General features: G+C 48.4%; 13 pseudogenes; all 13 read right to left on the bottom strand.

Moving 5' to 3' along the window:
• Positions 1-75: 75 nt before the first annotated feature.
• On the bottom strand, positions 76-288 carry LOC137328458 (U2 spliceosomal RNA; annotated as a pseudogene).
• Positions 289-1,686: 1,398 nt separating this feature from the next.
• LOC137328323 (U2 spliceosomal RNA) lies at positions 1,687-1,889 on the bottom strand (annotated as a pseudogene).
• A 1,393-nt stretch (positions 1,890-3,282) lies between these two features.
• On the bottom strand, positions 3,283-3,490 carry LOC137328400 (U2 spliceosomal RNA; annotated as a pseudogene).
• Positions 3,491-4,880: 1,390 nt separating this feature from the next.
• Positions 4,881-5,051, bottom strand: LOC137328595 (U2 spliceosomal RNA; annotated as a pseudogene).
• Positions 5,052-6,506: 1,455 nt separating this feature from the next.
• Positions 6,507-6,712, bottom strand: LOC137328365 (U2 spliceosomal RNA; annotated as a pseudogene).
• A 1,398-nt stretch (positions 6,713-8,110) lies between these two features.
• On the bottom strand, positions 8,111-8,324 carry LOC137328461 (U2 spliceosomal RNA; annotated as a pseudogene).
• A 1,398-nt stretch (positions 8,325-9,722) lies between these two features.
• On the bottom strand, positions 9,723-9,926 carry LOC137328351 (U2 spliceosomal RNA; annotated as a pseudogene).
• A 1,383-nt stretch (positions 9,927-11,309) lies between these two features.
• LOC137328510 (U2 spliceosomal RNA) lies at positions 11,310-11,533 on the bottom strand (annotated as a pseudogene).
• Positions 11,534-12,931: 1,398 nt separating this feature from the next.
• Positions 12,932-13,138, bottom strand: LOC137328372 (U2 spliceosomal RNA; annotated as a pseudogene).
• A 1,398-nt stretch (positions 13,139-14,536) lies between these two features.
• Positions 14,537-14,740, bottom strand: LOC137328349 (U2 spliceosomal RNA; annotated as a pseudogene).
• Positions 14,741-16,138: 1,398 nt separating this feature from the next.
• On the bottom strand, positions 16,139-16,309 carry LOC137328605 (U2 spliceosomal RNA; annotated as a pseudogene).
• A 1,449-nt stretch (positions 16,310-17,758) lies between these two features.
• LOC137328342 (U2 spliceosomal RNA) lies at positions 17,759-17,961 on the bottom strand (annotated as a pseudogene).
• Positions 17,962-19,359: 1,398 nt separating this feature from the next.
• On the bottom strand, positions 19,360-19,584 carry LOC137328533 (U2 spliceosomal RNA; annotated as a pseudogene).
• Between the last annotated feature and the right edge of the window lie 847 nt (positions 19,585-20,431).

The following is a 20,431-nucleotide window of genomic DNA, read 5'->3' as shown; positions in this document are numbered from 1 at the left end:
AATAATACATACACACACACACATGTACAGAGACGCTGGGAACGAGCTGTTTTTCTTTTTGAATATCTCCCCACAGGGAGGTGCACCGTTCCCAGAGACACTGCAATACTGGGTCGATGCGTGGAGTGGACGGAGCAAGCCCCTATTCCATCTCCCTGTTCCAAAAATCAATTTAATATATGGTCCCCAGATAGGGGACGTATCAGATATTAAACTGATAAGAACAGATTTTTTTTTTTTTTTTTTTTTTTTTTCTGACACTCTGGGGTGCCTTATTGCCTTACAGATTCATTCCAGATTCCTTGCAGTGACATTACATCAAGCCAAAGCTCTACAAGCCAAAGCTCTACACTCTGCCCGAGGGGATTTCTCCCTGACTGCATCCCCCCGGCATACAATGGCAGGAAGGCTCCAAATGGTTGCCTTCCCCCACTTGACCACTTGATCTTAGCCAAAAGGCCGAGAAGCGATACCGCGCTCGATGCGAATTGATCTTGGGTCCTGTTTGCCCTCCTTCTTTTTTCTCTGCCTGACTGTGTTTAAAGCAGTCTCGCAGCACTGCCGTTCTGGGCACATTTTTGCCACCGTTTCTAATTGCAACAGTGGATCAGTTGAAAGAAGTTGCCGTTTTCTCCTTTCTTGCTCGGACTGCGTGACAGATTGGTAACTTTGCCAGTAGGCCACCAATCAGATGGGAGAGGGTTGGGTCTCAACGGACCTACGTCACTCATTCTCCGTCACTAACGAACTGCCGTGGAAGGAAACCTCTTTAAGGTAAACTAGGGACGTGACGTGACGTGTCTCACAGTGAGTGAGTGAGTGAGTGAGTGAGTGAGTGAGATTGCAACAGACAATCGAGAAAGAGGTGAGGTGCTGACAATCAGCAGCTCGTGTTTAAACATTCCTTCCACAGCAGGCAAGACCAATCAAAAGAAAATACTGCAGATGCTGGCTGTGGCTCGGCTGCCTGCCTGGCTGGCTGGCTGGAGATGGGAAATAAAAAGACAAGACGTGTTAATGGCTGGGTTAACTGTCGCAAGCAACAAGGCGTTAATGTTTCAGGAGTGCCGATTGCAATTGAAAGCTGTCTCTCAAGCTGCTCCTCCCCCGAAAGAAACGAGGCGTTAATGTTTCGGAAGTGCCGATTGAAAGCTGTCTCTCAAGCTGCTCCCTCACTGGGCCCTGTCCGTTGTCATGTTAATGGCTGGGTTAACTGTCGCAAGCAACAAGGCGTTAATGTTTCAGGAGTGCCGATTGAAAGCTGTCTCTCAAGCTGCTCCCTGACTGGGCCCTGTCCGTTGTCATGTTAATGGCTGGGTTAACTGTCGCAAGCAACAAGGCGTTAATGTTTCAGGAGTGCCGATTGCAATTGAAAGCTGTCTCTCAAGCTGCTCCTCCCCCGAAAGAAACGAGGAGTTAATGTTTCGGAAACGCCTATTGCAATTGAAAGCTGTCTCTCAAGCTGGACGTCCAGTTATTTTGCAGTTTCAATTATATCGCTGGCTGCGTGCGTGCGTGCGTGCGTGCGTGCGAGCGGCACTCAGCCCAGGAGAAGAAAAAGATACCACTGAGCTGAGAAAGTCAGTGCAATATATATGCTTTATTCTCACTAATAATACATACACACACACACATGTACAGAGACGCTGGGAACGAGCTGTTTTTCTTTTTGAATATCTCCCCACAGGGAGGTGCACCGTTCCCAGAGACACTGCAATACTGGGTCGATGCGTGGAGTGGACGGAGCAAGCCCCTATTCCATCTCCCTGTTCCAAAAATCAATTTAATATATGGTCCCCAGATAGGGGACGTATCAGATATTAAACTGATAAGAACAGATTTTTTTTTTTCTGACACTCTGGGGTGCCTTATTGCCTTACAGATTCATTCCAGATTCCTTGCAGTGACATTACATCAAGCCAAAGCTCTACAAGCCAAAGCTCTACACTCTGCCCGAGGGGATTTCTCCCTGACTGCATCCCCCCGGCATACAATGGCAGGAAGGCTCCAAATGGTTGCCTTCCCCCACTTGACCACTTGATCTTAGCCAAAAGGCCGAGAAGCGATACCGCGCTCGATGCGAATTGATCTTGGGTCCTGTTTGCCCTCCTTCTTTTTTCTCTGCCTGACTGTGTTTAAAGCAGTCTCGCAGCACTGCCGTTCTGGGCACATTTTTGCCACCGTTTCTAATTGCAACAGTGGATCAGTTGAAAGAAGTTGCCGTTTTCTCCTTTCTTGCTCGGACTGCGTGACAGATTGGTAACTTTGCCAGTAGGCCACCAATCAGATGGGAGAGGGTTGGGTCTCAACGGACCTACGTCACTCATTCTCCGTCACTAACGAACTGCCGTGGAAGGAAACCTCTTTAAGGTAAACTAGGGACGTGACGTGACGTGTCTCACAGTGAGTGAGTGAGTGAGTGAGTGAGTGAGTGAGATTGCAACAGACAATCGAGAAAGAGGTGAGGTGCTGACAATCAGCAGCTCGTGTTTAAACATTCCTTCCACAGCAGGCAAGACCAATCAAAAGAAAATACTGCAGATGCTGGCTGTGGCTCGGCTGCCTGCCTGGCTGGCTGGCTGGAGATGGGAAATAAAAAGACAAGACGTGTTAATGGCTGGGTTAACTGTCGCAAGCAACAAGGCGTTAATGTTTCAGGAGTGCCGATTGCAATTGAAAGCTGTCTCTCAAGCTGCTCCTCCCCCGAAAGAAACGAGGCGTTAATGTTTCGGAAGTGCCGATTGAAAGCTGTCTCTCAAGCTGCTCCCTCACTGGGCCCTGTCCGTTGTCATGTTAATGGCTGGGTTAACTGTCGCAAGCAACAAGGCGTTAATGTTTCAGGAGTGCCGATTGAAAGCTGTCTCTCAAGCTGCTCCCTGACTGGGCCCTGTCCGTTGTCATGTTAATGGCTGGGTTAACTGTCGCAAGCAACAAGGCGTTAATGTTTCAGGAGTGCCGATTGCAATTGAAAGCTGTCTCTCAAGCTGCTCCTCCCCCGAAAGAAACGAGGAGTTAATGTTTCGGAAACGCCTATTGCAATTGAAAGCTGTCTCTCAAGCTGGACGTCCAGTTATTTTGCAGTTTCAATTATATCGCTGGCTGCGTGCGTGCGTGCGTGCGTGCGTGCGAGCGGCACTCAGCCCAGGAGAAGAAAAAGATACCACTGAGCTGAGAAAGTCAGTGCAATATATATGCTTTATTCTCACTAATAATACATACACACACACACATGTACAGAGACGCTGGGAACGAGCTGTTTTTCTTTTTGAATATCTCCCCACAGGGAGGTGCACCGTTCCCAGAGACACTGCAATACTGGGTCGATGCGTGGAGTGGACGGAGCAAGCCCCTATTCCATCTCCCTGTTCCAAAAATCAATTTAATATATGGTCCCCAGATAGGGGACGTATCAGATATTAAACTGATAAGAACAGATTTTTTTTTTTTTTTTTTTTTCTGACACTCTGGGGTGCCTTATTGCCTTACAGATTCATTCCAGATTCCTTGCAGTGACATTACATCAAGCCAAAGCTCTACAAGCCAAAGCTCTACACTCTGCCCGAGGGGATTTCTCCCTGACTGCATCCCCCCGGCATACAATGGCAGGAAGGCTCCAAATGGTTGCCTTCCCCCACTTGACCACTTGATCTTAGCCAAAAGGCCGAGAAGCGATACCGCGCTCGATGCGAATTGATCTTGGGTCCTGTTTGCCCTCCTTCTTTTTTCTCTGCCTGACTGTGTTTAAAGCAGTCTCGCAGCACTGCCGTTCTGGGCACATTTTTGCCACCGTTTCTAATTGCAACAGTGGATCAGTTGAAAGAAGTTGCCGTTTTCTCCTTTCTTGCTCGGACTGCGTGACAGATTGGTAACTTTGCCAGTAGGCCACCAATCAGATGGGAGAGGGTTGGGTCTCAACGGACCTACGTCACTCATTCTCCGTCACTAACGAACTGCCGTGGAAGGAAACCTCTTTAAGGTAAACTAGGGACGTGACGTGACGTGTCTCACAGTGAGTGAGTGAGTGAGTGAGTGAGATTGCAACAGACAATCGAGAAAGAGGTGAGGTGCTGACAATCAGCAGCTCGTGTTTAAACATTCCTTCCACAGCAGGCAAGACCAATCAAAAGAAAATACTGCAGATGCTGGCTGTGGCTCGGCTGCCTGCCTGGCTGGCTGGCTGGAGATGGGAAATAAAAAGACAAGACGTGTTAATGGCTGGGTTAACTGTCGCAAGCAACAAGGCGTTAATGTTTCAGGAGTGCCGATTGCAATTGAAAGCTGTCTCTCAAGCTGCTCCTCCCCCGAAAGAAACGAGGCGTTAATGTTTCGGAAGTGCCGATTGAAAGCTGTCTCTCAAGCTGCTCCCTCACTGGGCCCTGTCCGTTGTCATGTTAATGGCTGGGTTAACTGTCGCAAGCAACAAGGCGTTAATGTTTCAGGAGTGCCGATTGAAAGCTGTCTCTCAAGCTGCTCCCTGACTGGGCCCTGTCCGTTGTCATGTTAATGGCTGGGTTAACTGTCGCAAGCAACAAGGCGTTAATGTTTCAGGAGTGCCGATTGCAATTGAAAGCTGTCTCTCAAGCTGCTCCTCCCCCGAAAGAAACGAGGAGTTAATGTTTCGGAAACGCCTATTGCAATTGAAAGCTGTCTCTCAAGCTGGACGTCCAGTTATTTTGCAGTTTCAATTATATCGCTGGCTGCGTGCGTGCGTGCGTGCGTGCGTGCGAGCGGCACTCAGCCCAGGAGAAGAAAAAGATACCACTGAGCTGAGAAAGTCAGTGCAATATATATGCTTTATTCTCACTAATAATACATACACACACACACATGTACAGAGACGCTGGGAACGAGCTGTTTTTCTTTTTGAATATCTCCCCACAGGGAGGTGCACCGTTCCCAGAGACACTGCAATACTGGGTCGATGCGTGGAGTGGACGGAGCAAGCCCCTATTCCATCTCCCTGTTCCAAAAATCAATTTAATATATGGTCCCCAGATAGGGGACGTATCAGATATTAAACTGATAAGAACAGATTTTTTTTTTTTTTTTTTTTTTTTTTTTTTTTTTTTTTTTTCTGACACTCTGGGGTGCCTTATTGCCTTACAGATTCATTCCAGATTCCTTGCAGTGACATTACATCAAGCCAAAGCTCTACAAGCCAAAGCTCTACACTCTGCCCGAGGGGATTTCTCCCTGACTGCATCCCCCCGGCATACAATGGCAGGAAGGCTCCAAATGGTTGCCTTCCCCCACTTGACCACTTGATCTTAGCCAAAAGGCCGAGAAGCGATACCGCGCTCGATGCGAATTGATCTTGGGTCCTGTTTGCCCTCCTTCTTTTTTCTCTGCCTGACTGTGTTTAAAGCAGTCTCGCAGCACTGCCGTTCTGGGCACATTTTTGCCACCGTTTCTAATTGCAACAGTGGATCAGTTGAAAGAAGTTGCCGTTTTCTCCTTTCTTGCTCGGACTGCGTGACAGATTGGTAACTTTGCCAGTAGGCCACCAATCAGATGGGAGAGGGTTGGGTCTCAACGGACCTACGTCACTCATTCTCCGTCACTAACGAACTGCCGTGGAAGGAAACCTCTTTAAGGTAAACTAGGGACGTGACGTGACGTGTCTCACAGTGAGTGAGTGAGTGAGTGAGTGAGTGAGTGAGATTGCAACAGACAATCGAGAAAGAGGTGAGGTGCTGACAATCAGCAGCTCGTGTTTAAACATTCCTTCCACAGCAGGCAAGACCAATCAAAAGAAAATACTGCAGATGCTGGCTGTGGCTCGGCTGCCTGCCTGGCTGGCTGGCTGGAGATGGGAAATAAAAAGACAAGACGTGTTAATGGCTGGGTTAACTGTCGCAAGCAACAAGGCGTTAATGTTTCAGGAGTGCCGATTGCAATTGAAAGCTGTCTCTCAAGCTGCTCCTCCCCCGAAAGAAACGAGGCGTTAATGTTTCGGAAGTGCCGATTGAAAGCTGTCTCTCAAGCTGCTCCCTCACTGGGCCCTGTCCGTTGTCATGTTAATGGCTGGGTTAACTGTCGCAAGCAACAAGGCGTTAATGTTTCAGGAGTGCCGATTGAAAGCTGTCTCTCAAGCTGCTCCCTGACTGGGCCCTGTCCGTTGTCATGTTAATGGCTGGGTTAACTGTCGCAAGCAACAAGGCGTTAATGTTTCAGGAGTGCCGATTGCAATTGAAAGCTGTCTCTCAAGCTGCTCCTCCCCCGAAAGAAACGAGGAGTTAATGTTTCGGAAACGCCTATTGCAATTGAAAGCTGTCTCTCAAGCTGGACGTCCAGTTATTTTGCAGTTTCAATTATATCGCTGGCTGCGTGCGTGCGTGCGTGCGTGCGTGCGAGCGGCACTCAGCCCAGGAGAAGAAAAAGATACCACTGAGCTGAGAAAGTCAGTGCAATATATATGCTTTATTCTCACTAATAATACATACACACACACACATGTACAGAGACGCTGGGAACGAGCTGTTTTTCTTTTTGAATATCTCCCCACAGGGAGGTGCACCGTTCCCAGAGACACTGCAATACTGGGTCGATGCGTGGAGTGGACGGAGCAAGCCCCTATTCCATCTCCCTGTTCCAAAAATCAATTTAATATATGGTCCCCAGATAGGGGACGTATCAGATATTAAACTGATAAGAACAGATTTTTTTTTTTTTTTTTTTCTGACACTCTGGGGTGCCTTATTGCCTTACAGATTCATTCCAGATTCCTTGCAGTGACATTACATCAAGCCAAAGCTCTACAAGCCAAAGCTCTACACTCTGCCCGAGGGGATTTCTCCCTGACTGTATCCCCCCGGCATACAATGGCAGGAAGGCTCCAAATGGTTGCCTTCCCCCACTTGACCACTTGATCTTAGCCAAAAGGCCGAGAAGCGATACCGCGCTCGATGCGAATTGATCTTGGGTCCTGTTTGCCCTCCTTCTTTTTTCTCTGCCTGACTGTGTTTAAAGCAGTCTCGCAGCACTGCCGTTCTGGGCACATTTTTGCCACCGTTTCTAATTGCAACAGTGGATCAGTTGAAAGAAGTTGCCGTTTTCTCCTTTCTTGCTCGGACTGCGTGACAGATTGGTAACTTTGCCAGTAGGCCACCAATCAGATGGGAGAGGGTTGGGTCTCAACGGACCTACGTCACTCATTCTCCGTCACTAACGAACTGCCGTGGAAGGAAACCTCTTTAAGGTAAACTAGGGACGTGACGTGACGTGTCTCACAGTGAGTGAGTGAGTGAGTGAGTGAGTGAGTGAGATTGCAACAGACAATCGAGAAAGAGGTGAGGTGCTGACAATCAGCAGCTCGTGTTTAAACATTCCTTCCACAGCAGGCAAGACCAATCAAAAGAAAATACTGCAGATGCTGGCTGTGGCTCGGCTGCCTGCCTGGCTGGCTGGCTGGAGATGGGAAATAAAAAGACAAGACGTGTTAATGGCTGGGTTAACTGTCGCAAGCAACAAGGCGTTAATGTTTCAGGAGTGCCGATTGCAATTGAAAGCTGTCTCTCAAGCTGCTCCTCCCCCGAAAGAAACGAGGCGTTAATGTTTCGGAAGTGCCGATTGAAAGCTGTCTCTCAAGCTGCTCCCTCACTGGGCCCTGTCCGTTGTCATGTTAATGGCTGGGTTAACTGTCGCAAGCAACAAGGCGTTAATGTTTCAGGAGTGCCGATTGAAAGCTGTCTCTCAAGCTGCTCCCTGACTGGGCCCTGTCCGTTGTCATGTTAATGGCTGGGTTAACTGTCGCAAGCAACAAGGCGTTAATGTTTCAGGAGTGCCGATTGCAATTGAAAGCTGTCTCTCAAGCTGCTCCTCCCCCGAAAGAAACGAGGAGTTAATGTTTCGGAAACGCCTATTGCAATTGAAAGCTGTCTCTCAAGCTGGACGTCCAGTTATTTTGCAGTTTCAATTATATCGCTGGCTGCGTGCGTGCGTGCGTGCGTGCGTGCGAGCGGCACTCAGCCCAGGAGAAGAAAAAGATACCACTGAGCTGAGAAAGTCAGTGCAATATATATGCTTTATTCTCACTAATAATACATACACACACACACATGTACAGAGACGCTGGGAACGAGCTGTTTTTCTTTTTGAATATCTCCCCACAGGGAGGTGCACCGTTCCCAGAGACACTGCAATACTGGGTCGATGCGTGGAGTGGACGGAGCAAGCCCCTATTCCATCTCCCTGTTCCAAAAATCAATTTAATATATGGTCCCCAGATAGGGGACGTATCAGATATTAAACTGATAAGAACAGATTTTTTTTTTTTTTTTTTTTTTTTTTTCTGACACTCTGGGGTGCCTTATTGCCTTACAGATTCATTCCAGATTCCTTGCAGTGACATTACATCAAGCCAAAGCTCTACAAGCCAAAGCTCTACACTCTGCCCGAGGGGATTTCTCCCTGACTGCATCCCCCCGGCATACAATGGCAGGAAGGCTCCAAATAGTTGCCTTCCCCCACTTGACCACTTGATCTTAGCCAAAAGGCCGAGAAGCGATACCGCGCTCGATGCGAATTGATCTTGGGTCCTGTTTGCCCTCCTTCTTTTTTCTCTGCCTGACTGTGTTTAAAGCAGTCTCGCAGCACTGCCGTTCTGGGCACATTTTTGCCACCGTTTCTAATTGCAACAGTGGATCAGTTGAAAGAAGTTGCCGTTTTCTCCTTTCTTGCTCGGACTGCGTGACAGATTGGTAACTTTGCCAGTAGGCCACCAATCAGATGGGAGAGGGTTGGGTCTCAACGGACCTACGTCACTCATTCTCCGTCACTAACGAACTGCCGTGGAAGGAAACCTCTTTAAGGTAAACTAGGGACGTGACGTGACGTGTCTCACAGTGAGTGAGTGAGTGAGTGAGTGAGTGAGTGAGATTGCAACAGACAATCGAGAAAGAGGTGAGGTGCTGACAATCAGCAGCTCGTGTTTAAACATTCCTTCCACAGCAGGCAAGACCAATCAAAAGAAAATACTGCAGATGCTGGCTGTGGCTCGGCTGCCTGCCTGGCTGGCTGGCTGGAGATGGGAAATAAAAAGACAAGACGTGTTAATGGCTGGGTTAACTGTCGCAAGCAACAAGGCGTTAATGTTTCAGGAGTGCCGATTGCAATTGAAAGCTGTCTCTCAAGCTGCTCCTCCCCCGAAAGAAACGAGGCGTTAATGTTTCGGAAGTGCCGATTGAAAGCTGTCTCTCAAGCTGCTCCCTCACTGGGCCCTGTCCGTTGTCATGTTAATGGCTGGGTTAACTGTCGCAAGCAACAAGGCGTTAATGTTTCAGGAGTGCCGATTGAAAGCTGTCTCTCAAGCTGCTCCCTGACTGGGCCCTGTCCGTTGTCATGTTAATGGCTGGGTTAACTGTCGCAAGCAACAAGGCGTTAATGTTTCAGGAGTGCCGATTGCAATTGAAAGCTGTCTCTCAAGCTGCTCCTCCCCCGAAAGAAACGAGGAGTTAATGTTTCGGAAACGCCTATTGCAATTGAAAGCTGTCTCTCAAGCTGGACGTCCAGTTATTTTGCAGTTTCAATTATATCGCTGGCTGCGTGCGTGCGTGCGTGCGTGCGTGCGAGCGGCACTCAGCCCAGGAGAAGAAAAAGATACCACTGAGCTGAGAAAGTCAGTGCAATATATATGCTTTATTCTCACTAATAATACATACACACACACACATGTACAGAGACGCTGGGAACGAGCTGTTTTTCTTTTTGAATATCTCCCCACAGGGAGGTGCACCGTTCCCAGAGACACTGCAATACTGGGTCGATGCGTGGAGTGGACGGAGCAAGCCCCTATTCCATCTCCCTGTTCCAAAAATCAATTTAATATATGGTCCCCAGATAGGGGACGTATCAGATATTAAACTGATAAGAACAGATTTTTTTTTTTTTTTTTCTGACACTCTGGGGTGCCTTATTGCCTTACAGATTCATTCCAGATTCCTTGCAGTGACATTACATCAAGCCAAAGCTCTACACTCTGCCCGAGGGGATTTCTCTCTGACTGCATCCCCCCGGCATACAATGGCAGGAAGGCTCCAAATGGTTGCCTTCCCCCACTTGACCACTTGATCTTAGCCAAAAGGCCGAGAAGCGATACCGCGCTCGATGCGAATTGATCTTGGGTCCTGTTTGCCCTCCTTCTTTTTTCTCTGCCTGACTGTGTTTAAAGCAGTCTCGCAGCACTGCCGTTCTGGGCACATTTTTGCCACCGTTTCTAATTGCAACAGTGGATCAGTTGAAAGAAGTTGCCGTTTTCTCCTTTCTTGCTCGGACTGCGTGACAGATTGGTAACTTTGCCAGTAGGCCACCAATCAGATGGGAGAGGGTTGGGTCTCAACGGACCTACGTCACTCATTCTCCGTCACTAACGAACTGCCGTGGAAGGAAACCTCTTTAAGGTAAACTAGGGACGTGACGTGACGTGTCTCACAGTGAGTGAGTGAGTGAGTGAGTGAGTGAGTGAGATTGCAACAGACAATCGAGAAAGAGGTGAGGTGCTGACAATCAGCAGCTCGTGTTTAAACATTCCTTCCACAGCAGGCAAGACCAATCAAAAGAAAATACTGCAGATGCTGGCTGTGGCTCGGCTGCCTGCCTGGCTGGCTGGCTGGAGATGGGAAATAAAAAGACAAGACGTGTTAATGGCTGGGTTAACTGTCGCAAGCAACAAGGCGTTAATGTTTCAGGAGTGCCGATTGCAATTGAAAGCTGTCTCTCAAGCTGCTCCTCCCCCGAAAGAAACGAGGCGTTAATGTTTCGGAAGTGCCGATTGAAAGCTGTCTCTCAAGCTGCTCCCTCACTGGGCCCTGTCCGTTGTCATGTTAATGGCTGGGTTAACTGTCGCAAGCAACAAGGCGTTAATGTTTCAGGAGTGCCGATTGAAAGCTGTCTCTCAAGCTGCTCCCTGACTGGGCCCTGTCCGTTGTCATGTTAATGGCTGGGTTAACTGTCGCAAGCAACAAGGCGTTAATGTTTCAGGAGTGCCGATTGCAATTGAAAGCTGTCTCTCAAGCTGCTCCTCCCCCGAAAGAAACGAGGAGTTAATGTTTCGGAAACGCCTATTGCAATTGAAAGCTGTCTCTCAAGCTGGACGTCCAGTTATTTTGCAGTTTCAATTATATCGCTGGCTGCGTGCGTGCGTGCGTGCGTGCGTGCGAGCGGCACTCAGCCCAGGAGAAGAAAAAGATACCACTGAGCTGAGAAAGTCAGTGCAATATATATGCTTTATTCTCACTAATAATACATACACACACACACATGTACAGAGACGCTGGGAACGAGCTGTTTTTCTTTTTGAATATCTCCCCACAGGGAGGTGCACCGTTCCCAGAGACACTGCAATACTGGGTCGATGCGTGGAGTGGACGGAGCAAGCCCCTATTCCATCTCCCTGTTCCAAAAATCAATTTAATATATGGTCCCCAGATAGGGGACGTATCAGATATTAAACTGATAAGAACAGATTTTTTTTTTTTTTTTTTTTTTTTTTTTTTTTTTTTTCTGACACTCTGGGGTGCCTTATTGCCTTACAGATTCATTCCAGATTCCTTGCAGTGACATTACATCAAGCCAAAGCTCTACAAGCCAAAGCTCTACACTCTGCCCGAGGGGATTTCTCCCTGACTGCATCCCCCCGGCATACAATGGCAGGAAGGCTCCAAATGGTTGCCTTCCCCCACTTGACCACTTGATCTTAGCCAAAAGGCCGAGAAGCGATACCGCGCTCGATGCGAATTGATCTTGGGTCCTGTTTGCCCTCCTTCTTTTTTCTCTGCCTGACTGTGTTTAAAGCAGTCTCGCAGCACTGCCGTTCTGGGCACATTTTTGCCACCGTTTCTAATTGCAACAGTGGATCAGTTGAAAGAAGTTGCCGTTTTCTCCTTTCTTGCTCGGACTGCGTGACAGATTGGTAACTTTGCCAGTAGGCCACCAATCAGATGGGAGAGGGTTGGGTCTCAACGGACCTACGTCACTCATTCTCCGTCACTAACGAACTGCCGTGGAAGGAAACCTCTTTAAGGTAAACTAGGGACGTGACGTGACGTGTCTCACAGTGAGTGAGTGAGTGAGTGAGTGAGTGAGTGAGATTGCAACAGACAATCGAGAAAGAGGTGAGGTGCTGACAATCAGCAGCTCGTGTTTAAACATTCCTTCCACAGCAGGCAAGACCAATCAAAAGAAAATACTGCAGATGCTGGCTGTGGCTCGGCTGCCTGCCTGGCTGGCTGGCTGGAGATGGGAAATAAAAAGACAAGACGTGTTAATGGCTGGGTTAACTGTCGCAAGCAACAAGGCGTTAATGTTTCAGGAGTGCCGATTGCAATTGAAAGCTGTCTCTCAAGCTGCTCCTCCCCCGAAAGAAACGAGGCGTTAATGTTTCGGAAGTGCCGATTGAAAGCTGTCTCTCAAGCTGCTCCCTCACTGGGCCCTGTCCGTTGTCATGTTAATGGCTGGGTTAACTGTCGCAAGCAACAAGGCGTTAATGTTTCAGGAGTGCCGATTGAAAGCTGTCTCTCAAGCTGCTCCCTGACTGGGCCCTGTCCGTTGTCATGTTAATGGCTGGGTTAACTGTCGCAAGCAACAAGGCGTTAATGTTTCAGGAGTGCCGATTGCAATTGAAAGCTGTCTCTCAAGCTGCTCCTCCCCCGAAAGAAACGAGGAGTTAATGTTTCGGAAACGCCTATTGCAATTGAAAGCTGTCTCTCAAGCTGGACGTCCAGTTATTTTGCAGTTTCAATTATATCGCTGGCTGCGTGCGTGCGTGCGTGCGTGCGTGCGAGCGGCACTCAGCCCAGGAGAAGAAAAAGATACCACTGAGCTGAGAAAGTCAGTGCAATATATATGCTTTATTCTCACTAATAATACATACACACACACACATGTACAGAGACGCTGGGAACGAGCTGTTTTTCTTTTTGAATATCTCCCCACAGGGAGGTGCACCGTTCCCAGAGACACTGCAATACTGGGTCGATGCGTGGAGTGGACGGAGCAAGCCCCTATTCCATCTCCCTGTTCCAAAAATCAATTTAATATATGGTCCCCAGATAGGGGACGTATCAGATATTAAACTGATAAGAACAGATTTTTTTTTTTTTTTTTTTTCTGACACCCTGGGGTGCCTTATTGCCTTACAGATTCATTCCAGATTCCTTGCAGTTACATTACATCAAGCCAAAGCTCTACAAGCCAAAGCTCGACACTCTGCCCGAGGGGATTTCTCCCTGACTGCATCCCCCCGGCATACAATGGCAGGAAGGCTCCAAATGGTTGCCTTCCCCCACTTGACCACTTGATCTTAGCCAAAAGGCCGAGAAGCGATACCGCGCTCGATGCGAATTGATCTTGGGTCCTGTTTGCCCTCCTTCTTTTTTCTCTGCCTGACTGTGTTTAAAGCAGTCTCGCAGCACTGCCGTTCTGGGCACATTTTTGCCACCGTTTCTAATTGCAACAGTGGATCAGTTGAAAGAAGTTGCCGTTTTCTCCTTTCTTGCTCGGACTGCGTGACAGATTGGTAACTTTGCCAGTAGGCCACCAATCAGATGGGAGAGGGTTGGGTCTCAACGGACCTACGTCACTCATTCTCCGTCACTAACGAACTGCCGTGGAAGGAAACCTCTTTAAGGTAAACTAGGGACGTGACGTGACGTGTCTCACAGTGAGTGAGTGAGTGAGTGAGTGAGTGAGTGAGATTGCAACAGACAATCGAGAAAGAGGTGAGGTGCTGACAATCAGCAGCTCGTGTTTAAACATTCCTTCCACAGCAGGCAAGACCAATCAAAAGAAAATACTGCAGATGCTGGCTGTGGCTCGGCTGCCTGCCTGGCTGGCTGGCTGGAGATGGGAAATAAAAAGACAAGACGTGTTAATGGCTGGGTTAACTGTCGCAAGCAACAAGGCGTTAATGTTTCAGGAGTGCCGATTGCAATTGAAAGCTGTCTCTCAAGCTGCTCCTCCCCCGAAAGAAACGAGGCGTTAATGTTTCGGAAGTGCCGATTGAAAGCTGTCTCTCAAGCTGCTCCCTCACTGGGCCCTGTCCGTTGTCATGTTAATGGCTGGGTTAACTGTCGCAAGCAACAAGGCGTTAATGTTTCAGGAGTGCCGATTGAAAGCTGTCTCTCAAGCTGCTCCCTGACTGGGCCCTGTCCGTTGTCATGTTAATGGCTGGGTTAACTGTCGCAAGCAACAAGGCGTTAATGTTTCAGGAGTGCCGATTGCAATTGAAAGCTGTCTCTCAAGCTGCTCCTCCCCCGAAAGAAACGAGGAGTTAATGTTTCGGAAACGCCTATTGCAATTGAAAGCTGTCTCTCAAGCTGGACGTCCAGTTATTTTGCAGTTTCAATTATATCGCTGGCTGCGTGCGTGCGTGCGTGCGTGCGTGCGAGCGGCACTCAGCCCAGGAGAAGAAAAAGATACCACTGAGCTGAGAAAGTCAGTGCAATATATATGCTTTATTCTCACTAATAATACATACACACACACACATGTACAGAGACGCTGGGAACGAGCTGTTTTTCTTTTTGAATATCTCCCCACAGGGAGGTGCACCGTTCCCAGAGACACTGCAATACTGGGTCGATGCGTGGAGTGGACGGAGCAAGCCCCTATTCCATCTCCCTGTTCCAAAAATCAATTTAATATATGGTCCCCAGATAGGGGACGTATCAGATATTAAACTGATAAGAACAGATTTTTTTTTTTTTTTTTCTGACACTCTGGGGTGCCTTATTGCCTTACAGATTCATTCCAGATTCCTTGCAGTGACATTACATCAAGCCAAAGCTCTACAAGCCAAAGCTCTACACTCTGCCCGAGGGGATTTCTCCCTGACTGCATCCCCCCGGCATACAATGGCAGGAAGGCTCCAAATGGTTGCCTTCCCCCACTTGACCACTTGATCTTAGCCAAAAGGCCGAGAAGCGATACCGCGCTCGATGCGAATTGATCTTGGGTCCTGTTTGCCCTCCTTCTTTTTTCTCTGCCTGACTGTGTTTAAAGCAGTCTCGCAGCACTGCCGTTCTGGGCACATTTTTGCCACCGTTTCTAATTGCAACAGTGGATCAGTTGAAAGAAGTTGCCGTTTTCTCCTTTCTTGCTCGGACTGCGTGACAGATTGGTAACTTTGCCAGTAGGCCACCAATCAGATGGGAGAGGGTTGGGTCTCAACGGACCTACGTCACTCATTCTCCGTCACTAACGAACTGCCGTGGAAGGAAACCTCTTTAAGGTAAACTAGGGACGTGACGTGACGTGTCTCACAGTGAGTGAGTGAGTGAGTGAGTGAGTGAGTGAGATTGCAACAGACAATCGAGAAAGAGGTGAGGTGCTGACAATCAGCAGCTCGTGTTTAAACATTCCTTCCACAGCAGGCAAGACCAATCAAAAGAAAATACTGCAGATGCTGGCTGTGGCTCGGCTGCCTGCCTGGCTGGCTGGCTGGAGATGGGAAATAAAAAGACAAGACGTGTTAATGGCTGGGTTAACTGTCGCAAGCAACAAGGCGTTAATGTTTCAGGAGTGCCGATTGCAATTGAAAGCTGTCTCTCAAGCTGCTCCTCCCCCGAAAGAAACGAGGCGTTAATGTTTCGGAAGTGCCGATTGAAAGCTGTCTCTCAAGCTGCTCCCTCACTGGGCCCTGTCCGTTGTCATGTTAATGGCTGGGTTAACTGTCGCAAGCAACAAGGCGTTAATGTTTCAGGAGTGCCGATTGAAAGCTGTCTCTCAAGCTGCTCCCTGACTGGGCCCTGTCCGTTGTCATGTTAATGGCTGGGTTAACTGTCGCAAGCAACAAGGCGTTAATGTTTCAGGAGTGCCGATTGCAATTGAAAGCTGTCTCTCAAGCTGCTCCTCCCCCGAAAGAAACGAGGAGTTAATGTTTCGGAAACGCCTATTGCAATTGAAAGCTGTCTCTCAAGCTGGACGTCCAGTTATTTTGCAGTTTCAATTATATCGCTGGCTGCGTGCGTGCGTGCGTGCGTGCGTGCGAGCGGCACTCAGCCCAGGAGAAGAAAAAGATACCACTGAGCTGAGAAAGTCAGTGCAATATATATGCTTTATTCTCACTAATAATACATACACACACACACATGTACAGAGACGCTGGGAACGAGCTGTTTTTCTTTTTGAATATCTCCCCACAGGGAGGTGCACCGTTCCCAGAGACACTGCAATACTGGGTCGATGCGTGGAGTGGACGGAGCAAGCCCCTATTCCATCTCCCTGTTCCAAAAATCAATTTAATATATGGTCCCCAGATAGGGGACGTATCAGATATTAAACTGATAAGAACAGATTTTTTTTTTTTTTTTTTTTTTTTTTTTTTTTTTTTTTTTTTTCTGACACTCTGGGGTGCCTTATTGCCTTACAGATTCATTCCAGATTCCTTGCAGTGACATTACATCAAGCCAAAGCTCTACAAGCCAAAGCTCTACACTCTGCCCGAGGGGATTTCTCCCTGACTGCATCCCCCCGGCATACAATGGCAGGAAGGCTCCAAATGGTTGCCTTCCCCCACTTGACCACTTGATCTTAGCCAAAAGGCCGAGAAGCGATACCGCGCTCGATGCGAATTGATCTTGGGTCCTGTTTGCCCTCCTTCTTTTTTCTCTGCCTGACTGTGTTTAAAGCAGTCTCGCAGCACTGCCGTTCTGGGCACATTTTTGCCACCGTTTCTAATTGCAACAGTGGATCAGTTGAAAGAAGTTGCCGTTTTCTCCTTTCTTGCTCGGACTGCGTGACAGATTGGTAACTTTGCCAGTAGGCCACCAATCAGATGGGAGAGGGTTGGGTCTCAACGGACCTACGTCACTCATTCTCCGTCACTAACGAACTGCCGTGGAAGGAAACCTCTTTAAGGTAAACTAGGGACGTGACGTGACGTGTCTCACAGTGAGTGAGTGAGTGAGTGAGTGAGATTGCAACAGACAATCGAGAAAGAGGTGAGGTGCTGACAATCAGCAGCTCGTGTTTAAACATTCCTTCCACAGCAGGCAAGACCAATCAAAAGAAAATACTGCAGATGCTGGCTGTGGCTCGGCTGCCTGCCTGGCTGGCTGGCTGGAGATGGGAAATAAAAAGACAAGACGTGTTAATGGCTGGGTTAACTGTCGCAAGCAACAAGGCGTTAATGTTTCAGGAGTGCCGATTGCAATTGAAAGCTGTCTCTCAAGCTGCTCCTCCCCCGAAAGAAACGAGGCGTTAATGTTTCGGAAGTGCCGATTGAAAGCTGTCTCTCAAGCTGCTCCCTCACTGGGCCCTGTCCGTTGTCATGTTAATGGCTGGGTTAACTGTCGCAAGCAACAAGGCGTTAATGTTTCAGGAGTGCCGATTGAAAGCTGTCTCTCAAGCTGCTCCCTGACTGGGCCCTGTCCGTTGTCATGTTAATGGCTGGGTTAACTGTCGCAAGCAACAAGGCGTTAATGTTTCAGGAGTGCCGATTGCAATTGAAAGCTGTCTCTCAAGCTGCTCCTCCCCCGAAAGAAACGAGGAGTTAATGTTTCGGAAACGCCTATTGCAATTGAAAGCTGTCTCTCAAGCTGGACGTCCAGTTATTTTGCAGTTTCAATTATATCGCTGGCTGCGTGCGTGCGTGCGTGCGTGCGTGCGAGCGGCACTCAGCCCAGGAGAAGAAAAAGATACCACTGAGCTGAGAAAGTCAGTGCAATATATATGCTTTATTCTCACTAATAATACATACACACACACACATGTACAGAGACGCTGGGAACGAGCTGTTTTTCTTTTTGAATATCTCCCCACAGGGAGGTGCACCGTTCCCAGAGACACTGCAATACTGGGTCGATGCGTGGAGTGGACGGAGCAAGCCCCTATTCCATCTCCCTGTTCCAAAAATCAATTTAATATATGGTCCCCAGATAGGGGACGTATCAGATATTAAACTGATAAGAACAGATTTTTTTTTTTTTTTTCTGACACTCTGGGGTGCCTTATTGCCTTACAGATTCATTCCAGATTCCTTGCAGTGACATTACATCAAGCCAAAGCTCTACAAGCCAAAGCTCTACACTCTGCCCGAGGGGATTTCTCCCTGACTGCATCCCCCCGGCATACAATGGCAGGAAGGCTCCAAATGGTTGCCTTCCCCCACTTGACCACTTGATCTTAGCCAAAAGGCCGAGAAGCGATACCGCGCTCGATGCGAATTGATCTTGGGTCCTGTTTGCCCTCCTTCTTTTTTCTCTGCCTGACTGTGTTTAAAGCAGTCTCGCAGCACTGCCGTTCTGGGCACATTTTTGCCACCGTTTCTAATTGCAACAGTGGATCAGTTGAAAGAAGTTGCCGTTTTCTCCTTTCTTGCTCGGACTGCGTGACAGATTGGTAACTTTGCCAGTAGGCCACCAATCAGATGGGAGAGGGTTGGGTCTCAACGGACCTACGTCACTCATTCTCCGTCACTAACGAACTGCCGTGGAAGGAAACCTCTTTAAGGTAAACTAGGGACGTGACGTGACGTGTCTCACAGTGAGTGAGTGAGTGAGTGAGTGAGTGAGTGAGATTGCAACAGACAATCGAGAAAGAGGTGAGGTGCTGACAATCAGCAGCTCGTGTTTAAACATTCCTTCCACAGCAGGCAAGACCAATCAAAAGAAAATACTGCAGATGCTGGCTGTGGCTCGGCTGCCTGCCTGGCTGGCTGGCTGGAGATGGGAAATAAAAAGACAAGACGTGTTAATGGCTGGGTTAACTGTCGCAAGCAACAAGGCGTTAATGTTTCAGGAGTGCCGATTGCAATTGAAAGCTGTCTCTCAAGCTGCTCCTCCCCCGAAAGAAACGAGGCGTTAATGTTTCGGAAGTGCCGATTGAAAGCTGTCTCTCAAGCTGCTCCCTCACTGGGCCCTGTCCGTTGTCATGTTAATGGCTGGGTTAACTGTCGCAAGCAACAAGGCGTTAATGTTTCAGGAGTGCCGATTGAAAGCTGTCTCTCAAGCTGCTCCCTGACTGGGCCCTGTCCGTTGTCATGTTAATGGCTGGGTTAACTGTCGCAAGCAACAAGGCGTTAATGTTTCAGGAGTGCCGATTGCAATTGAAAGCTGTCTCTCAAGCTGCTCCTCCCCCGAAAGAAACGAGGAGTTAATGTTTCGGAAACGCCTATTGCAATTGAAAGCTGTCTCTCAAGCTGGACGTCCAGTTATTTTGCAGTTTCAATTATATCGCTGGCTGCGTGCGTGCGTGCGTGCGTGCGTGCGAGCGGCACTCAGCCCAGGAGAAGAAAAAGATACCACTGAGCTGAGAAAGTCAGTGCAATATATATGCTTTATTCTCACTAATAATACATACACACACACACATGTACAGAGACGCTGGGAACGAGCTGTTTTTCTTTTTGAATATCTCCCCACAGGGAGGTGCACCGTTCCCAGAGACACTGCAATACTGGGTCGATGCGTGGAGTGGACGGAGCAAGCCCCTATTCCATCTCCCTGTTCCAAAAATCAATTTAATATATGGTCCCCAGATAGGGGACGTATCAGATATTAAACTGATAAGAACAGATTTTTTTTTTTTTTTTTTTTTTTTTTTTTTTTTTTTTTCTGACACTCTGGGGTGCCTTATTGCCTTACAGATTCATTCCAGATTCCTTGCAGTGACATTACATCAAGCCAAAGCTCTACAAGCCAAAGCTCTACAATCTGCCCGAGGGGATTTCTCCCTGACTGCATCCCCCCGGCATACAATGGCAGGAAGGCTCCAAATGGTTGCCTTCCCCCACTTGACCACTTGATCTTAGCCAAAAGGCCGAGAAGCGATACCGCGCTCGATGCGAATTGATCTTGGGTCCTGTTTGCCCTCCTTCTTTTTTCTCTGCCTGACTGTGTTTAAAGCAGTCTCGCAGCACTGCCGTTCTGGGCACATTTTTGCCACCGTTTCTAATTGCAACAGTGGATCAGTTGAAAGAAGTTGCCGTTTTCTCCTTTCTTGCTCGGACTGCGTGACAGATTGGTAACTTTGCCAGTAGGCCACCAATCAGATGGGAGAGGGTTGGGTCTCAACGGACCTACGTCACTCATTCTCCGTCACTAACGAACTGCCGTGGAAGGAAACCTCTTTAAGGTAAACTAGGGACGTGACGTGACGTGTCTCACAGTGAGTGAGTGAGTGAGTGAGTGAGTGAGTGAGATTGCAACAGACAATCGAGAAAGAGGTGAGGTGCTGACAATCAGCAGCTCGTGTTTAAACATTCCTTCCACAGCAGGCAAGACCAATCAAAAGAAAATACTGCAGATGCTGGCTGTGGCTCGGCTGCCTGCCTGGCTGGCTGGCTGGAGATGGGAAATAAAAAGACAAGACGTGTTAATGGCTGGGTTAACTGTCGCAAGCAACAAGGCGTTAATGTTTCAGGAGTGCCGATTGCAATTGAAAGCTGTCTCTCAAGCTGCTCCTCCCCCGAAAGAAACGAGGCGTTAATGTTTCG

Source organism: Heptranchias perlo, chromosome 12 (assembly GCF_035084215.1).
Source record: "Heptranchias perlo isolate sHepPer1 chromosome 12, sHepPer1.hap1, whole genome shotgun sequence".
Taxonomy (NCBI): domain Eukaryota; kingdom Metazoa; phylum Chordata; class Chondrichthyes; order Hexanchiformes; family Hexanchidae; genus Heptranchias; species Heptranchias perlo.
This window is presented reverse-complemented; position numbering and strand designations above follow the sequence as displayed.